The sequence below is a fragment of the Sapajus apella genome, unplaced genomic scaffold, assembly GCF_009761245.1.
Source record: "Sapajus apella isolate SASKATOON/1434 unplaced genomic scaffold, GSC_monkey_1.0 scaffold416, whole genome shotgun sequence".
NCBI lineage: Eukaryota > Metazoa > Chordata > Mammalia > Primates > Cebidae > Sapajus > Sapajus apella.
Genome location: NW_022437352.1, coordinates 28,645 through 35,955, shown reverse-complemented (window position 1 = coordinate 35,955; position 7,311 = coordinate 28,645). Strand labels below are relative to the sequence as shown.

The 7,311-nt window shown below is 45.9% G+C and overlaps 1 long non-coding RNA gene across 2 annotated transcripts; it reads right to left on the bottom strand.

Annotated features, from left to right (window-relative positions):
- Positions 1-4,632: 4,632 nt before the first annotated feature.
- Positions 4,633-6,063, bottom strand: LOC116545872. 2 transcript variants are annotated; one of them, XR_004266490.1, is made up of 5 exons: positions 5,958-6,063; positions 5,719-5,835; positions 5,247-5,279; positions 5,099-5,146; positions 4,633-4,932 (listed from the first exon to the last, which is right to left on the bottom strand). It is a non-coding gene; the product is annotated as an uncharacterized LOC116545872 (long non-coding RNA). The 2 variants fall into 2 exon arrangements; XR_004266489.1 differs by lacking the exon at positions 5,958-6,063 and having other exon boundaries at positions 5,719-5,947.
- Between the last annotated feature and the right edge of the window lie 1,248 nt (positions 6,064-7,311).

Below are 7,311 nucleotides of genomic sequence, written 5' to 3'. Positions count from 1 at the left end.
TGTAAATGAAGAGAAGGAGAAATAGTAGCTGAGGGTAAATGACTGAATAAATGGGTTACATAACGAGGAAAATCCAATGTAACATGAACTACTCGAAAGAGGCATAAGCAGGAGATGATATTGTCTCTTAGCTCAATTTTCCCAGATGCCTGAAAGGGTGCATCTATATGTTGCTGAGACTACTCCTGTTTTTGGACTGCTCTGGGATAATTGTTAATGACCAAACAGGGTTCTGGTAATGTGCCAGGTTCTTTTTACTCTTATGAGTCCTCTGATGTAGGAGATCTGTGATTGGCCAGGCACAGTGGCTCACACTTATAATTTTATCACTTTGGGAGGCAATGGTAGGAGCATTATTTAAGGCCAGGAGTTTGAGACCAGCCTGGGCAAAATAGTGAGACCCCATTCTTACAAACTATTTAAAAATTAGTTGGGCTGCAAAAGTAATTGTGGTTGAAGAAAAAAAAATTTTAAATAAAAATTAGTTGGACACAGTGATGTGCACCTGTGATGCTATCTCATTAGCATCTGAGATGAAGCAGGGAGGCTGAGGCAGAAGGAACACTTGAGCCCAGGAATTCAAGGTTACAGTGAGCTACAATTGTGCCACTGCATTCTACCCTGGGCAACAGAACAAGACTTTGCCTCTAAAATAAATAAATAAAAATTATAAAAAGAGATAATGTGGTCAGAGACCAGGGTGTGATCTGTGGTCCAATAAAGATATTTGGTCTTTGTCCCTGTTTCCTGACAAGCAGGTTCTAAAACACTTGCAGTCTCCTCAGTGATAAGCATGATTTTAATATGGCAATGAGACGACCAATGGGCTGAGGAGCTCCTAGGTAGCTTCAGGATGGTCGGTGGTTGCCAGAAACACAAAGTTGTGATTAGAGGATTGAAACTTTCAGCCCCATCCCTTACCTCTGGAAAGGAAAGGGGCTGGAGGTTGAGCTCAGTCACCAATGGCCAATGATTTAACTAATCTTGCCTACACAATAAAACTTCCATAGAAAAATCTAGAGGTTGAGTTTTAGAGAGCTTCCTAATCGGTGAGCACAACTGTGTGTCCACGTGCTGGGAGGATGGTGCACCCATCTTCATGAGGACAGATGCTTCTGTGTTCAGAGCCCTTCCGGACCTCGCCCTGTGCACCTCTTCATCTGGCTGCTCAGTTGTGTCCTTTATAGCTGCGATGGTTTGAATGTTTCCCCAGAGAAGCATCTGTTGGATAATTCACCCCCCATGCAACATTTTTAAGAGGTGGGACCTCTTAGAGGTGATTTGGACCATCAGAACTCTGCCCCCATTAATGGATTAAGTCTGATCATAAAAGAACCTGAGGCTGTGGGTTTGACCTCTTTTTCCCTCTGCCTCTCACCCTCTCTTGCCCTTTTGCTTTCTACCAGATACGGTCCCTTGATCTTGGAATTCCCATCCTCAACAACCATGAATCAAATAAATTTCTGTTCGTTATAATTTATCCAGCCTCAGGTGTTCTGCTATAGTGGCATAATTTAACCCAGGTTTCCCTAACCCCCAGGCTGTGGACTGGTACAGGTTCCTGGCCTGTTAGAAACTAGACCACACAGCAGAAAGTGATTGGTAAGTGAAAGAACATGAGCATGAGCATGACCATCTGAGCTCTGCCCGCTATCAGATCAGTGGCAGAATTTGATTCTCATAAGAGTGTGAACCTTACTGTAAACTCTACATGTGAGGGATCTAGGTTGCATGCTCCTTATGAAACACTAATGCCTGACCATCTGAGGTGCCACAGTTTCATCCTGAGACCATTCTCTCCACCCCCTGCCACCTCTGCTGGTCCGTGGAAAAATTGTCTTCCATGAAACCAGCCCCTGGTGCCAAAAAGGTGGGGACTGCTGATTTAGCCTATAACAATAATAAACTGCAATACTGAAAAAAAGATAAAATTTCAGAACTCCAAACTCACTCTATCAAAAATAAAAGTTAAGTTTGGAAACTGAGTGATGGAAAAACTGCCTTTCTTTTGTTCTTCTCCCCAGGTGGCCTCCCTCACAATTTGCTCACAAGATAATTCCTTGTGGGCCCCAACATCTTTACTCTGAATCAGAGTTTTATTGAGTTCCCCCTGACAATGTAAACTGACAGCTTATCTTCACAGGTACAGGACAAACACAAGACTAGAAATCATCCCTCCACCCACCCAGAGACAAACGCATATTTGACTTCTCTACCCACCATTTACTTTAGCTTATGTAAAATGCAGATTTACTGAGCATGAGATGAAAGCATAGTTGACTGTTCCTTTTTCCTCTTATGCCTACTCTTTCCCCTTTAAATGGTGAATTCCTCAAAACCCTCTTAGGAAAAAGCATGGGCCACAGATGCTATGGTGATTTGTGTCTCTTTCTCCAAGGTGCATCTTCAGCTTGGCAAAATAAACTTCTAAACTGATTGAAACCTGTCTCAGATGTTTTTTGGTTTACATGACAATAGCAACTTCCTGAGTTCTTTCAGTTAGTTAAAAAATTTCTGAACCTTGGGAGGTTAGCGATCCCTGACTTTGCAGCCATGTTAGACAGAAGTGCAGGTAACCTGGGACCCGATACTTTGTGACTTACATCTGAAGTGAGGACAGTCTCATGGGACTGAGCCCTTAAATCTGTAGAGTCTCAGGTGAACTCCAGGTAGTTAGTTGTCAGAATTGAGTCAAATTCTGGGACTCCCAACTGCTCTTAGAGAATCAGAAAATTATTTGGTGGAGGAAAAACCCATCACCATCCCACAGAAAGAAAATTATAGTAAGAATAAGCTTGTAAACCTCTACTTTCTTCGGTCCCAGAGGAAAAGATTTTTTAAAACGAAGAATTTATTTCATGTCCCTAGGTCTGCTAAACAGGTTGCTACCAGCTGTTCATTGTCCACACATGGAGTGGTCCTACCTCTAACCTAGAAGTTAGGATTCTTGAGGTTTTGAGGGGGTCACATAAAAACTAATAAATGGTATTCTCTCCCCAGAAATATTTCCACACACAAGAAAATATAAAGATTGACATAAAATATCAGTATGTACCCAGATCCTCTGAGATCTTACAAACCTGGGTTTTTAAATCCTAGTAAGAGACAATGCCAAGGGAAGATGCGTGAATAATCATTTCACCATCACACAATGCCACTCCAATAATCAGGAGTATGAACTGGGATAGACAAACACTTGATGTAATAACTTACTTTCAAGGGAATGGGTGGAAGGATGTTATTTATTAGTCACTGGTTCATTCCGACACTCCAGGTCCCTCCCAGGTACCAGATAAAGCTCTCATCTTGAATCACTGCTCTGCGAATTAAAATCGTCATGCTTTTCTCACCCCCCACACTCCAGCATTTGAAACCTCTTATTACATCAGTGCACCTGCTCTGACCACACATCTGCCCTCAACTCAGTTTCTCTCTGTCCAGCCCTCCTGGCCTCCTTGCCCTTCTGGGAACGAATACAGCGTTCTGCACTGGTGCATTTGAACAGGAGGTTCCCCTGCTTGGAAAGAATTTCCCCAAACATCCTTGTGGACACTTCTCATGTCCCTCAAATCTTTCCTCAAAGGTCACCTTTGCAATGTGGCACACACTGACTGCCTCAGCATAACAGCCACCTTTTCTATCCCCACTGCCCACAGCCTGGATCACCTGCCTCACAGCACTTACCACCTTCTAGCACTTTCCTTACTTACTATGGTTATAGTGTATCTATCGTCTGCCTCTTCACACTGGATCATATACTTCAAAATGCCAGAGATTTTTCTGATTTCACTTCAATGATGTTCACCCGAAGCAGAACCACTCGGTCCTATATCTGGCCAACAACAAAGGTCAGTTGAATGAATGATCACTGTAGAGCACCTCCCATTCTAAAGGCAGTATCTTTATTAACACAGACTCAGGCCAAGTGCTGTTTTGTGGCAGCTACAGCACAAGGTCCCCCAGTGCTGCTCGTGCCCTCCCTCCGCCAGCCCTCCTCCCACACCACCACCACGCTAAGATTGGCACTCTGCAGCACTTAATAAGGTTTCTTTCTTCAGCAAAGAACAGTTCTTGACTATGGACCCAATTTTATAAGCAAATGTAAATTGAAATTAAACTCTGCTTTATAGATTCATGGGTTGGGATTGGAGTCAGCACTAAGATCACTAGAACCAGGGCAGGGAGAGAGGGCAGGAGAGCAGGGCAGAAGAGGAGCCCTAGAAGGAGGGCAGGAGCTGAATGGGTCTGAAACTTTGTCTCAGAAACACAGAGACTCCGATGTGCAGGGGCTGCCCTGGGAGATGTCTTAGCTTCTGTGGTCACGGCTCCCACTGGACAAGTTTCCACTAAAGTGACAAGGACCATGGAGCAGTGAAGCTGACCCAGCTGAGGACTGACCACATAAAGCCCATGATGGAATCAACAGCAACTGGGCACAGGCCCCGTCCACACACGGCTCCTCACAGACTTCTCCATCCCCACCTGCAACAGACTCAGCACAAAAAACATTCAGATTCTGGAAGGTTCTCAGGTTTTTATTTCCTATTTGAAATTTTAGGAATTTACTAAATAACCATCAACATCTCATGGCAAATATTTGAGAAAACAAATTTATATTCAGATTCTATTTTCAGTAGGGAAGTAAGAAGTTGCAGCTCAGTGCACCATGAAGTTGAGACAGAGATGGAGATGCCCAGCCCCACCTCTCTGGAACAGGAAAGATGACTAGGGAGGGAACATAGGTTCAGCGTGGGGACAGCGGTCACGGTGGACACGGCTGGGCTGTTTCTTCACCTCCTCACATTATGCTAACAGGAATGCAGACAAATTCAGATGTTTTTGCAGAAAGTGATGCCAGAGGCTCTTGAAGTCATAGAGAGAGTTGTGAAGAAATCCTGAATCTTAGTCCCAAAACAAGAAAGCTGTCTCAGGCTACAGAAAACAATAGTCATGAATAAATTCAGATCAGTCATAGTAAGTGATGACACTCTGAACAGCCCATCACACATTCAAATGTCACAATCAAAGAATCACCATTACTTAGCCCTTTCCCCTCTGCCCCAACCCCCACCCACTTCAGGCACCCCCAAGGCCTCACCTTTACAAGCTGTGAGAGACACATCAGAGCCCTGGGCACTGTCGCTGCCTGGGGTAGAACAGGACCTGGTCAGAGCCCGCAGGAGAAGTGGGACAGGAGGAATTATCGGGTGGGTGAGCTCCTCCACACTCCCGCCCCCATCACTTACACGCAGCCTGAGAGTAGCTCCCTCTTTTTCCACCTGTGGGAAGAAAATGTCCTGTGAGTGGACAGGGAGGAGTCAGGGCCATGAGATCTTAGAGGAACCTCCTAATCTTGGACCCCAGAGAAGTTTCCAGAACTATACTACAGATGCAGGGCAGTATCAGGAAACACAAGGAAAGCAGGTGTGGGTCCTGGACCAACTGTCCTCCTAAGGCCTGTCCTTAGCAGGGACCTTCCCCTGACTTGTGAATGCTGGAATCAGGACCCCATCACCACAATCATCAAGGTGATACATCTGTCCTTTATTGTCACATGTGCTTCACAAAAGAATAAGTGCTGGCACACAGGGCCCCAGGCTGGGTCAGCCCATGTGTGGATGGTGCTTCCCAGTAATGAGGCAGGACACATTTCTACCTGGGGTTTGAAATACCCAGTGGAACAAAAAGCCCAGACCTCACCCCTCCACCTTTCCCTACCTGAGTTCTTCCCCCTCCACATCACAACAGCGACCACAGGTCCAGTGATCACAGATCCTAGGACAGCCAGGCCAGCAATGATGCCCATGATCAGGATGATGGGCTGGGAAGATGGCTCTGGGCAAAAGGGAGAAGGTGAGGGGCCCTGACCCCAGGCCTCAGCCCTGACCCTGCTGAAGGGCTTCAGAAGGGCTCCTTCTTTCCCTGAGAATAGATGTAACCACCATCCCCTTCCTTACCTCATCTCAGGGTGAGGGGCTCTGGCAGCCCCTTATGCTGCACATGGCACGTGTATCTCTGCTCTTCTCCAGAAGGCACCACCAGAACCACCCTCTTCTGGAAAGTTCCATCCCCTGCTGGCCTGGTCTCCATAAGCTTGGTGTCCTGAGTTTGGTCCTCCCCATTCTGCTGCCAGGTCAGTGTGATCTCCGCAGGGTAGAAGCCCAGGGCCCAGCACCTCAGTGTGGCCTCATGGTCAGAGATGGGGTGATGGGTCACATGTGTCTTGGGGGTTACTGACAGGAAGAATAAAAAAAATCAGGGAGCACGGAACTAAGACACCAACCAGGACGCAGGCACCTGGGATAATCTCCTATTCTTCGGAAAGTTCTAGTCTCTGAGGGAGGAACACCAGCTTCTGGTCCTGACCTGAGTGGAGGCCGAGGGACTCAGAAAATCTGGAATCAGACCTTCAAGTACATTGAGTATGAGGCAGAGAACAAGGCCTGAGAGAAAAATTCACAGTGCTCAAGGGTGCTGTGGATCTGTGACTCTGGTTGTTGCATTTAAAATTGTCTTCATTCCCTAGTGTGAGTTTCCCCGTGAGTCCAGAACATCTCCTGAATACAGAGAAGCAGGTTTGTTACTGTGTATTGCAACCAGGGGCCTGTAGTCATCACTCGGAGTTGCAAGAGCTCCATGCAGCCCCAATGCGGGAGCACTGCCTGTTTTCATCAACTGTGCACATCTAAGCAGTGTGCATATTTTATCTGGACACTTGGTATTTTTGTAACCCACTTTTCTTTCATCATTAAGAGGCCACTCATTTTTAGGAAGTTCCACAAAATGTACTAAATACGAGTGCAAAGGACCCCCTGCTAGGCTCTTCCACTGCTTTAGAATTCTTTCCCCTGCCCCTTTTCCTCACCTCCTGCTTCTCCAGCCCTTCTCTCTGCCCTCTCATCCCTCACACCCTCCTCTCCCCGTAGTCCCCACCACCCTGTCACTCCTGAATTGTGGCACTAACAGCGTCCCTCACTTCCTGCCCTTGTCTGTTCCCCACAGTGCTCAGCCCTCCTGCTAATGTGACTCAGGTCGTGTCATTTCTTCCCTTACAATGGTTGGATTCTGGTCTACCACTTTGCTATATGTTTTCAATTTGTCTCATATCTGACAGTTTCTGTTCCTCCTTTGCTACTTTCTTATGTGTCAAGTAAACATTTTTTAGCTTATGGTTTTAATTCTCCTAGTGGCTTTTGACTATGTTTCTTTACATTAATTTTTTGTTTTAATAATGGAAACCTGATTCCTTGACTTTTCACAGTGAAGTTCAGATAATGTTAAACTACATCCAGCAAAATAAAGGACGCTTCA